The following is a 13,302-nucleotide window of genomic DNA, read 5'->3' as shown; positions in this document are numbered from 1 at the left end:
AGTAAAGCCATAAACATTCCTAGTGGGTTGATTGAGTGCCAAATGAGAAGTTAATGCAAGTGAAATCTGATTCAGAATTTCTGAAAGAAATTTTCATTCTCCAAGTTAAGGGAGCTCCTAGTTGGTAGTGAAAGCTATAGAGGAAGAGCATCACATAAACAGACAGCTAAATGATTTCTTATCAAAAAGTTGGCTAACATAAAGTAAAAAGTGATTTTAGTTCAAATAGGAATCTTAAAGGAATTATAAAAATAACCAAAACAGACCCAAAAACACTAAAGAAAGTTGTCAAAGTAAATAGATAAGTTTGAGTAAAAATGAACACATGCACGCGTGCACAGATTAACTACATGGACCAAACACGTGACAAAGTACATAAACTATCTTAAAAGGCTTCAAAATTGCATATGGTTTATGAAGGATTAATCACAAGGACCAAACATGTGACGAAGTATCACATAAACTAACTAGCCAATAACAACTATCTTCATTTTTATTTCTCCTTCAGAATGTTTAAGATGATGCAATTAAAACTTACATTAAGTGACCAAAGTATAAGGTTCTTTCTGTGCCAGTAATGTTGATTTCCAGTTCCACAACAAAAACTCATCTCTAAACCATAAGGATGCTCAACCTCCTAATACTTACATTGCTATGATTAATAACAAAAAATTACCAAAAAGATGTATAATTATCTGCACAAAAATAAGGAAAAGATTTGCCCACCTTTATATTTGAACAAGGCAAATTTATGACAATTGTTTCCCTTTATCCTTTCCATATATACGCTAAAGTTCACGAGTAGCAGCTGGGAACAATTCTGAAGCAGAGAAAAAAGAGTGCATGTGAGCAGGAAGGCATTGTATCAAAACATATTGAACTGTCACTCTCTGGTAACTAAACCAAATAACTTGAATTACCTTTCCAAAGACGGAAAGATTTGTGTGTGTTGTTTAACAGTGGGCACATTTTCCTCATATCCACTTTGGGCTAAAGCTGGATGGCAAACAGTAAGCAAAGTTGGAGCATTCAAATGCAATAGATGGGACTCAAAAACCTAGTGGGTTCTATTAAAAAAACAATGGTACGTTGCGAATAAAATCAGGTTTCTTTATGTATAACACGCGTAAATCTGAGATTAATTAAGTCTCCTAATCAACCTTATGTATTCCTCTACTTCACTTGTATTCTGTGAAATGACAAAATGATTGGATCATTTCTTACCAGAAGACTTGTGTATGTAGCTGTAGACGTCCCTGAACGCCCCGGGAGGATGAGTCCCATTCTGTTCATATTGGGTTCACTACAGTTCAGGACTCTCAAATTGTCACGGTTCTTAATCTGAACCAAAGAGTCCAAATCCGGCAAATCGTTTTGGAAAACAGATTTTTAGAAAAGAAGTGCCAAACATGGACTTCTTTGCCAGATACAGAGTCGCCACCTAAATATTTTATTTTGGGAAATTTAGGAAACCCTGACTCGGTGCCAAAGGCCACGTGTCCGTCATCACCAAAGTTGCCTCGGCTTGGGAACTTGGGTACGATTGGGGAAGGTCAGCTATGAGCACCCCCTCTCGCCCGATCAAAGATCGGCCTCTACAAACTTGATATCTTGTTTTGAAAGCATTATGTGTTCCTATTCCGGTTATTAGCCTAGAATTACTATGTTATGCGCACAGCAAACAAGTATAGACCAAATCGCTTAATTTGGAACAAATCATTGCATGCTTGTTTTGAAAATGGTTTGCTACTCATAAGTAGGCTAAAATGCAGGCTTAGAAAACATGGTTTTGCCATCATCTAGTGGGCTTAAAACTCACAGTTTTAATGCATTATTCCAATTTAGGTAATTTAACCTCCATCCACAGGCATTCAAGCAGTTATATCACATAAGCAAATAGCCTCATGGTAAGCATGCTGTCATGGCAACACTCGCACGCATGCAAAGATGCTAAAGCATAAGAACTTACCGAGTACTCCGAGCCAAAACGGAAACTAGTTAGTAATCACATGCATGATCCTAGTTCATGTTAAGACGGCTAATGCAACACATGCGAAATGCAACTAAGATAGACTCGGCTAATCTACAATGACATGTGAAATGCTACAATTAGCACGTATTCAATTTGGATTTGAGATACAAATGCAGTTAGAATGATGGGCCAAGCCTGGTGTATGCAAAACAAATGAATTGATGTAAATATGCTATCATACTGTATGCTAATTGAAACATGCCCTAGACTAACCAACGAAAGCTAGTAAATAAAAGGGAAAAAAGACGTGGGGTTGGGAGACATACACACACTTACGCACACTTATTACACAATTGCCCTCACTCGGAGGGTCTGAATAAATATTACACAACCAAATTAATTATTACAGAATTCCTAACTAATTAACAAATTAAATGCAGAAGAAAGGTGGCCGTAGCCCTGTCTCGGAATGTGTGAATGATGCATGCTTGACTCGTCTCACCCTGAAACTCGCTGCATAGCACTGCTGCCTCTTTTTTCACTGCCTTGCTCCTCTGAAAATTTTGAAAGTCTCTAGACCCCTTTTGGATCATCCTCTGAGTGCTCTGGGATGTCACCGACCAGAATTAAAGTTCACCGGCCATGGTAATGGGATTATTGGCCAACTTTTGTACCACCGGCCAGCCACTGATGGTCGGTCGGCACTGTAGGTGGCCGGCCGGCCATTGTTTCCTGCAGTTGACAGCAGCTGAGGGCAAGCAGTGTATGGCATGGAATTTTCAAGAAAATGTGAGCATGACCACACTCCCTATCATGCAATGGACTCAGGGAAGCATGACCCTCGGGCCATCAACTATGCAATTCGAGGCATGATGGCCTAAGAAGCCAAGTTAGCAACTTAATGTAGATGCATGCAATAAACAAATGAGTGCTAACACCCTATCATGTTGAGATCAAGGGTATTGGCGACCGAGGGTTGAGACGTGTTTCGTCACTTCGGGTACGAACACACCTCTTCCCTCATGCTTGGTTTGACACCCCAAACTAAGCGATGCAATGCATGTATGCCATATACAATGCAAATTGATGCAACTCATGCAAGGCTACACTAATGCATTATGAACATGTCAAGCATACAACAAGACTATATAATGTAATTCAGCTAAGTAACGTGCAAACATGCGAACATGATGCAATGTAAGCATGCAACCAATACAATGCAACATGTCAAACATGCAAAGTGTGCAAGGATGGGCTCATACTGAAATGAGAAGGCCTCAGCCCACCCTAAAACAGTGGCCAAAAGAGTCAAAAAAAGGCACAACTTATGCATGCACGCATACACACACCAAGGCCTATCACCTAAGCATGAAAGGGGATAACTCTAAGCATACTTAAGGGCAATATGTTTGGACATTAAACACTCATGTTAAACTCTGAGAAGTATGCAAAAGATGACACCAAGATATGCTAGGGAATGGATGCAAAATAGAAGGTATTTAAGGTCACAAAAGTGAGCATTGCTCAACACCTACCCCAAGCAAACATGGTATGAGCTAAGCAACCCAAAACAGAGTTTTTATGCATCAAAATATGCCCCAAAACCCACTGATATGGCAGCCCAAATGACTTAAACAAAGAGGCATGCGCACAAGCCCAAACATGGAGCATAAGACCACAACTCTTCAAGGCATTAAAAGGGTAACAAATGCAAGCATGTAGGCATAAAACATGAACTGAAATGGCATAAAAAATGATTCCAAATCACTGAAATTGACCAAATGAGGCATGCTAGCAACTCACACACCCGAAGCCAACAAGTTAGAATACAAAGAGGCTACATAAAGCATGGCAAGCATGGCTCCAAAGACTCAAGACAGACCTTAAGCATGTTAGAACATGACCAAAAACTTCACAAAGCTAAGCCAAAGCATGCAAACATGATGGTCCAAAGTCAAGATGTATTTCTAGGCAAAATGGAAGAATACAAGGCAAGTGTGTTATGCATGCATGAGGTCAACAAACCGACATGGGACAGAGGTAAAACATGCTAAATAAACACCAAATAACCTCTGAAATGAAGCCAAACAACGTTAGGCATACATGCTACCCTTATGAGCCAAAAATGCAAACAAAAGAGAGACAAAGGGAGAGGGGTGTCCCTCCCCTATGCAAGACCTCAAACCCTCTTCATCGCCACTGAAAATCCACTGGATTTCTGTGGTGAGAAGGCCAAAGCACAATAGTATTCAAAGCTTAACAAAGAGAGCACAAAAAGAGCCAAACAAGGCCTAAGAGGGGGAGGTCGACCCCAAACAACAAAACAACCTTAATGAAGTATCTTAAGCATGCAAATACAAGAATTTTTTTAGTTATACACAAAGTCTAAATCAGTGAGCAAGATAGGTCAAAAGCTAATGCAAGATTGGAGAATCTAAAGCAAAAGTGTTGCCCTTGAAGAACACCTCAAGAACAGCAAGTCCAGCCACCTTCTTCTGATCAAAACCAGCTCAAAACCTCAAGAATAAACCGTCAAGACCTTCCAAGTCGAAGTATGGTGTAATGGTGTGTGTCTTAGTGCAAAACTTAGAAGAAAACACACCTTTAGGCTCTCAAACACACACAAATGAGGAGAGAGAGAGGGAGATATAGAGAGAGAAAGTGTATATCAGATATATATATATATATATATATATATATATGTATTTTTCTCTGGTTTTTGCTCAACCTCACAAAGGAGAGGGTTGGGGCTCTTATATAGACAATGCAAAGACTGAGCTTCCAAGGGAAGCTATTCAAAAAGGGTCAAGTCTTTCTAAAGAAGCCAAGGTAAAGGGGCCAAGGCTTCCTTAGGAAGCTGGGACAGGTGTCCAAGCTTCTTGAGGAAGCTAAGACGAAGGTCCAAGCTTCCTCAAGAAGCTAGACCAAAAAGGTGCAAAAGGGGCAAAACAGCCACACTCATGCATGGGGAGAAGGGTCCGTGCATTCCAGCCGCCACAGCTGGCATGCATTATGCCTGTAAAAGGCAAAAAGGTGGTACCGGCCAGAAAAGGAGGCCATCGGCCAAATAGGTGGTCGGCCGGCCACACAAAATGCCGACCGGCCAATAGACTATTTTACCAATGGCCGATAGCCTCAAAACATGGCCGGTGGCCTCAAGCCATGGCCGGTGGGTATCAGGGGTAGCTAGCAAGCTACTCTCTACCCTCAGGTGCAAAAACAAACAAGTCCTTGGGGTAAAACCAAGCACAAAAGAAGCAAGTCGAGAGATCCTGAGGCAAGGTGCGTAACCAAGACCTCCGGGAACTCAAAACAAACACGAACATGGATGATCACCGAGTGTTCAAGCGGTGACGTCCAAGTCTTGAGGACGGCCAAAAATGAGATGTCTACAGTTGCCCCTCTTTGACAGAACTCGAAAGTCATAACAATGACGGGAGTGAGTGTCACAGCCCAGAGACGACCCATTTTTGACAAGGCCGAAGACTTAGACAAACATACAAGCTACATATAAGATATGCGCCCGAAGGCGGGGGCAAAATGCACCTGACAATGTAAGAAGCCGAACATAATTTATGATCATGCAAAGAAAGCTATAACGAAGCATAACATGCATCAGTTTTAAGCAATCAACACAAATCCAACTACATTACAATGCAGAAAGGATGTAAGAGAATCATGTAATTCTCGCTACGTTTCACGCGGAGAATACAATACCTATGCGGTTCATCTGGTTGCACCAGCTTCAAATGAACCGTACATACAATATCGCGCCTGAAAGAGAAAGAAAACTTAACAGGTATAACATTGTTAGCAGTATGCAATCAATGCAATTGAAAGTGCGTGACAAGGCAAGTCGAGTAGGACACATAACAATGCATTTTGGGGCAAGCATAACAATGCTATGAAGGCACAAACACATGTAAGTAAAGAACATGTGACAACGTGTACAATGTGTGTGATGGGGAACTTGAACACATGTGAGTAAAGCAATACGTGACAACGCATGCAATGTGTATAAAAAGGAACTTGAACACATGTAAGTAAATCATAACACGACAACACATGCAATGTGTATAAAAGGAATTCGAACACATGTGAGTAAAGCATAACGTGACAACGCATGCAATGTGTATATAAAGAAACTTGAACACATGTAAGTAAAGCATAACGCGACAACGCATGCAATGTGTATAGAAAGCAACTTGAACAGATGTAAGTAAAGCATAATGCGACAACGCATGCAATGTGTATAGAAAGAAACTTGAACACATGTAAGTAAAGCATAACACGACAACGCATGCAATGTGTATAGAAAGAAACTTGAACACATGTAAGTAAAGCATAACGCGACAACGTATGCAATGTGTATAGAAAGAAACTGGAACACATGTAAGTAAAGCATAACGCGACAACGCATGCAATGTGTATAGAAAGAAACTTGAACACATGTAAGTAAAGCATAACGCGACAACGCATGCAATGTGTATAGAAAGAAACTTGAGCACATGTAAGTAAAGCATAACGCGACAACGCATGCAATGTGTATAGAAAGAAGCTTGAACACATGTAAGTAAAGCATAACGCGACAACGTATGCAATGTGTATAGAAAGAAACTTGAACACATGTAAGTAAAGCATAACGTGATAACGTATGCAATGTGTATAGAAAGAAACTAGAACACATGTAAGTAAAGCATAACACGCCAACGCATGCAATGTGTAACCACCTGAGAATACGTATACACATGTAAGTAAAGCATGCAATAATGCAGGCAATGTGTATGGCAGGAATGAACACATTTTCAGCATAAGTATAGTGAAGGCATGCTACTCGCATTTGTTGAGATGCAACCAAATCAAGACGAGGCATTTGTTGAAAGCAAGGCGCGTAACGAGCGTGGGGAAAGGATGCTCCTTGCATGCACCGAACATCGCACATAGAATACATGGCTCAAGGTCAACCACGAAGACCAGTTAACATTCCAAAGCGCACTTTCTTGCACTATCTCAAGTAATGAAGGTGCCAAACCGTATAATTGACCTGAACAAGGGCGCAGGAGGTGCATCAACCGCAAGGGGAGGTTACCGATATCAATCCCGATACTCTGCTGCCCTGCTCTCCTTTTACTTTACTTTCCTTTTTTATTATTAGTTTTTAGCACATTGCACTGCCTCAGGTAGGTTTTACCTTTTTCAAAAGGCATGATGGAAATGAAACAGCTATTTTGTTCAAAAAGGAGTTACTTTTGTTGTTCTATGCATCGTATCACGCGGTATCACATAACAATATGAATGAAATTGAAATTTGTTTGAAAATTAAACACTTGCATCATAATAATCAGGTAGTGAACCGACTTACAACTCGATAAGCAAAACAAAGAAACTCGATTAGCTAGCCAAGAGCGAGTACAACTCGATAAGCAACACAAAGACTTAAGGAATGTGAAATACAACTCAATAAGCAAATTTACAACAACTCGATAAGCAAATGGGCGTGACGCCGCAAAAGTCATCATCGGAGGGCATTGGAAGTGGTGGTATTCCGCAAATCCTCAGCATGTTCAACATGTAAACAGCTTAGGGAGCAAGAAGGAATATCACCGGCCACAGGGGAAAACCATCGGCCTCAAAAAGTGGCCATCGGCCAGCATCTTTGATAATCGGCCAAAAGTTGTGGTCGGTCAGCACTATACTTGGCCGGCAGGCCATAAATGGCAGAGACCAGCAGAATGCTGACATCTGTCCTCTACTCAACCTTATCCCCTACAAAAGGCTTCAGCTTCGTAGTTTTTCTTAATTCCACACTGATTTGCTCCAAATTGAAGAGTTTCTTGCCCAAAATCTCATAGCTTGGATTGCCAACTTGGACGGCTCGGAAAAGCTAAACTTCCAGGGTTTCAGCATGAATGCACTATTCACGCTGAGTCGCACTCCACTGCACTTTCCGTTTCTCCATGCCGCGGCAAAGTTTTGGAATTCGGTAACACATGTCTTTAGCTTTGGCGGGCAAGAGGTTGTCCTACCTTTGAAGACTTTCAAGCTTTGATGGAATCCGAGCGCGATAAGGAAATCTTGCCTCAGCTTCGCATTGGCCACGCCAAGGCCTTAGGGCGAATGTGTGGACTTACTATGCACGACACTCGATCTTTGATTTGTGACGGAATGTTGGATATTCCGAGTTTGATTTGTCGGTTTTCTGATGCCGACGACTGTAGTGACCATCATTGGCAAGGCTTTTGGCGACATGCCCTCTGTTTGTGCATGTTATCTCATTTCCTGTTTGTCTCGGGCTTGGGAGGATCTAACGTCCGGTTGATCGAGATTGCCCAAGGCTTGAAGGAGGGCAAGAGCTGCGTTGCCATGACTCTGGCTGAGACATTGATGGACTTAGATGCCTTCTATCGCCGAGAGACGACCAGATTCACGGGGAGTCCACTACTGTTGTAGGTAATGTTTCCCACCCAATCTCATATATGTGTTGCTCACATCACTCGGCCCTCAGGCTCGGTTTTTCTCACAAAACCCTTTCTCACTTTTCTCTCCTCGTACGTCTCTCTATTCTTTATTCTCTCATTTTTCATCCCTTCCCAGGCATGGTTGATAGATAAGCTACAGGTCTTGGACTCTTGCTCAGCATACTCAGCTCGCGGTTACTTCTTCCGACAACGTCTAGTCGATGCCCTTGATGAAGGCTAGTGGTTCGACTGGATGTGCAGTTTGTCTGCAGATCGCATTGCTTGGCGGTGCCCTTGGCTTAACCTACCGGAGATGGGTTACAGCATGTCTCGGCAAACTAGGATTCAATTGATTGGCTTAACTCACTGCGTATTCTACTTCCCGTTTCGGTTCCAGCACCAGTTCGGCCATGATTAGATTTGCCCGCTGGAGGGAATAGAGTACCCAACTGTGTTCCCAGCCTGAGGTGTGCAGCTTGCTCGGCAGGCCGCAGCATGGAGGACTAGAGAGCTCCTGGCCCCCGCTCCTACTTTCAGTTGCACTTTGTCTGACGAGTGCGTAGATTGGCTCAATGAAGAGGCACAGATTGGGCCCAGCTTGGCATCAGAGGCTTCAACCAGCTCTGGGAGGGGGCGCAGGAATACCTGACTTATCTATGCCCCGGATTTATTGCTTTATTAGTACTTTCAAGTTTTCTTTATGATTGTAATAAAAACAACTTCAATTTGTATGCAAGGGTAGAAGAACTCTGTATTGAAATCAATGAAATTGAAGGTTGTGAGTACTGAAAATTTTCTAGTTTGGTCCAAAAATGGTCTATGTTGTAAAAAGATTAATTTGAACAAAGTCAACTTTTATCAAAACTTTTCAAAACCATTTTCGATATGGATCAGAACTGGACACGCCTAAGATTTGTCACTAAGATGCACAACCTCGGATCCTAGCAACTGGAAAGTTGCCCCTAGTCTGAATAGTACTGCGGCACTGCATGGCAACGGAAAGTTGCCCCTAGTCTGAAAAGCATTGCACCGGAAATCATAACCAAACTCTTGAATGCTGAATGGACAAAGATGGCTGTGACGATCAAATGGACTAAGTTGATTGGGGAAAAGTTTATAGCTGAACTTTAGGATGAAGTTGCCTACGTATCCCAAAAATGGGAATCAAGCCTTACGTAGTTCAGGCTCGGGTTCACTCGAGTATTTTCACTCTCCTTTTACGCTCTAACTTTTGCCAAGGCCGCCCTTTGCGGGTTTTCAACCTTGCGAGCTTGGTTTTTATATTTTCCAATTTTCTATGCTCTAACTTTTGCCTTGGTCGTCCTTTCGGGTTTTCGGCCTAGCGAGCCTCTCAGGGGTAATATTCCTTCAACTTGTCCATGTTGATCGGTTGTAAGAACTCTAGGCCATCTAGGTCCATCAGAATGACAGCTCCACCCGACTAGAAAGACTTGATGATGTAAGGGCCAGTCCAATTGGGTCTGAACTTGCCCTTAGGGTCATGGATGGGAGCTCGGTTGTCTTTGAGCACCAAATCTCCTTCTTTTAAATTCCTAGACTTAACTTTCTTGTTGAAAGCTCGGGCAATTCTGCGCTGATAACCTTGAACATGGTACAGTGGTTTCAGTCTTCTCTCATCAAAGAGCATGATTTCTTCAAGTCTGCTCTGCTGCCAATCTGCTTCGGCTATCTGACACTCAGCCAGTATTCTCAAAGATGGAACCTCAATTTCAATGGGTAGGATGACCTCCATCCCATAAACCAATGAATACGGAGTCGCCCCAATAGAAGTTCTGATTGAAGTCCGGTAACCCCACAGAGCAAACGGCAGCTTATCTGGCCAGTCCCGGTAGGTTTCCACCATCTTCTGCAGTATGTGTTTGATATTCTTGTTGGCAGCCTCAACCGCTCCATTGGTTTGCGGCCGGTATGTGGATGGCTTATGAAAAGCCACGTTGTATTTTTCCAACAAGTCAATCACTTCCTTCTTCCAGTGGAAACCATTATCTGAAATGATCTCGTTCGGGACTCCGTAGCGACAGATGATGTTGTTTTTGATGAACTTTACAACATACGACGCCTTCAACACCGCATAAGATTGGGCCTCAACCCACTTTGTGAAATAATCTATCACAACTAGGATGAACTCATGCCCATTTGCCCCCTTCGGTGTAACAGCTCCGATTACATCAATTCCCCAAACTGAAAATGGCCATGGCGAAGTCATATTGTACAGCTTCGATGGCGGAATGTTCATGCGGTTTGCATGGATCTGACATTTGTGGCATCGCCGAACAAAGCTGATACAATCCTTCTCCATGGTGGACCAGTAGTAACCCTGTCTGAGGATCTTCCTGGCCAGCATTACCCCGTTCATATGTGCACCGTATTCCCCTCCATGGATGGCCTCCATCAGGCGTTTTGATTCTTCAGCTTCAACGCACAGCTTATGTATTCCCAGATGACCTCTTTTATACAATTTACCTCCACAAATGATGAACTGAACGACCATTCTTCTAATTGCCCTTTTATCCTTGGCATTCGCCCATGGTGGATACGCCTCTTTCTCCAAGAAATTCCAAATATCGTAATACCAGGGGTTCTCGTCTTGAACCTCATCTATGGCAGCAATTGATTCATATGCCAGCGTAAATTTTTGGTCAATGATGATCGGACGCATCCGGACTCCAAACGGGATATCCATCATGGAAGATAGAGTTGCTAGTGAATCTGCGAACCTATTGTTCTCTCTTACTAGATGAGCAAAGTTTAACTTCTCAAACCGAGGAATCAACAAGTCCAAGGTCTGGTGGTACATTATCATCTTTTCTTCTTTGACTTTCCAATCTTCTTTTGCTTGAGACACAACAAGGTTCGAGTCCCCGATGACGTCCAACCATTTTGTCCCTAGTTCCAGGGCTGCTTCTAAACCGGCAATGCACGCCTCATATTCTGATTCGTTGTTTGAGACTTTGAATCAGAGTTTGAAGGCTAAAGAGATACGGGAATTGTCGGGTGCTATTAGCAACACCCCTATCCCATACCCGTACTGGTTTGACGCTCCGTCAAAGTACATCGTCCAAGTTTCATCTTCGATATGTAAAATGGTCTCATCTGGGAATAAGTACTCGACTGCTTCACCCCCTTCCACCGGATAATCAGCTAAAAATTCCACCACTGCTCTTCCCTTGACTGACTTACGCGTCACATATTTCAGATCGAATTCGGAAAGTAACAGCAACCAACGAGCCAGCCTACTCGTAAGCGCCGGTTTCTCGAAAAGATATTTGATGGGATCCAGTCGTGAAACCAACATTACGGAGTGAGCTAACAGGTAGTGCCGCAGCTTCCTGGTAGCCCATACCAAAGCTAGGCAAGCTTTCTCCAATGGTGTGTAACGAGTCTCATACTCTAGCATCTTCTTGCTCAGATAGTAGATGGCTCTTTCCACTTTGTCCTCTGATTCTTGCGCGAGCATACAACCCATTGTAGCTTCAGTTACTGAAAGATACAGAATCAACGGCTTCCCCGGCTCAGGCGGTGACAGCACAAGTGGGTTCTATAAGTATTCATTGATCTATTCAAAAGCAGTTTGGCATCGGCCGTCCCACTGGAATTTATTTCCTTTCTTCAGGAGGTCGAAAAGTGGTTCACAAGTCAAGGTTAATTTCGAGATAAACCGTCTTATGAATTGCACTTTACCTAGAAAGCCTCGCACCTCCTTTTCAGTCCTTAGTGGTGGCATTTCTAAGATGGCCTTGATTTTGGAAGGGTCGACTTTGATACCTCTCTGTGTAATCAGAAACCCCAGCATATTTCCTGCTGTAACACCAAACGTACACTTCTGAGGATTCAGCCGCAACCGAAATTCTCTGATCCTTTGAAAGAACTTTTGCAAGGCGGTGTAGTGGCCCTCTCTTTCTTTGGATTTGACGATCATGTCGTCTACGTACACCTCAACCTCTTTGTGGATCATGTCATGCAATATTGTGGTCGCAGCCCGTTGATATGTAGCTCCAGCATTCTTTAACCCAAATGGCATTACTCTGTAGCAGTATGTCCCCCACGAGGTGGTGAATGCAGTCTTTTCCCGGTCTTCAGGTGCCATCACTATCTGATTATAGCCTGAGAAGCCATCCATGAACGAAAGCAAAGCATGCCCCACTGTGAAGTCTACCAACTCATCAATATGGGGCAAGGGAAAATCGTCCTTCGGACTGGCTCTGTTCAAGTCCCTAAAATCCACGCATACCCTGATCCTGTCATCCTTCTTCGGCACTGGAACGATATTGGCCAACCAAGTTGGATATTCGAACACCAGTAGGAAGCCTGGGTCGATTTGCTTGGTGACCTCTTCCTTAATCTTGATGGCCTAGTCGAGGCGAATCCTTCTGAGTTTTTGCTTGATGGGTCGGGCCTCGGGGTCAAGAGGGATCCGATGCTGTACAATCTCAGGATCGATTCCAGGCATGTCTTCGTAGGACCACGTAAAAACATCTTTGAAATCTTTTAATAAAGCGACTAAGTGCTCGCGTTCCTCTGAAGACAACGTGGACCCGATCTAGACCAGCCGCGGGTCCTTCTCAGTACCAATATTCACAGTAGTGATTTCATCAACTAAAGGTTTAACAAACCTTTCCTGCTCCTGATCAATTAATCGTTGCAAAACTAGAAGAATTTCTTCCTCATCGTTTTTGTCAAAATTTTGAAAGTCCTGATTCAAGCAATAAATCAAAAGCACAGAAAAGTACTCAGAAACCACATCCACATCATTCTCATTAAGTACTTTGAAACCGTCCGATCCTTCTGTTACAACAGACTCAAAAGAGAAAGAAAAAGACGACTTGGACAGGACTGTGGCATCCGGGTTGT

Source organism: Camellia sinensis, chromosome 9 (genome assembly GCF_055761805.1).
Source record: "Camellia sinensis isolate YWXY chromosome 9, ASM5576180v1, whole genome shotgun sequence".
Lineage (NCBI taxonomy): Eukaryota > Viridiplantae > Streptophyta > Magnoliopsida > Ericales > Theaceae > Camellia > Camellia sinensis.
The sequence above is the reverse complement of the archived record's forward strand: the minus strand, read 5'-3'. Positions refer to the sequence as shown.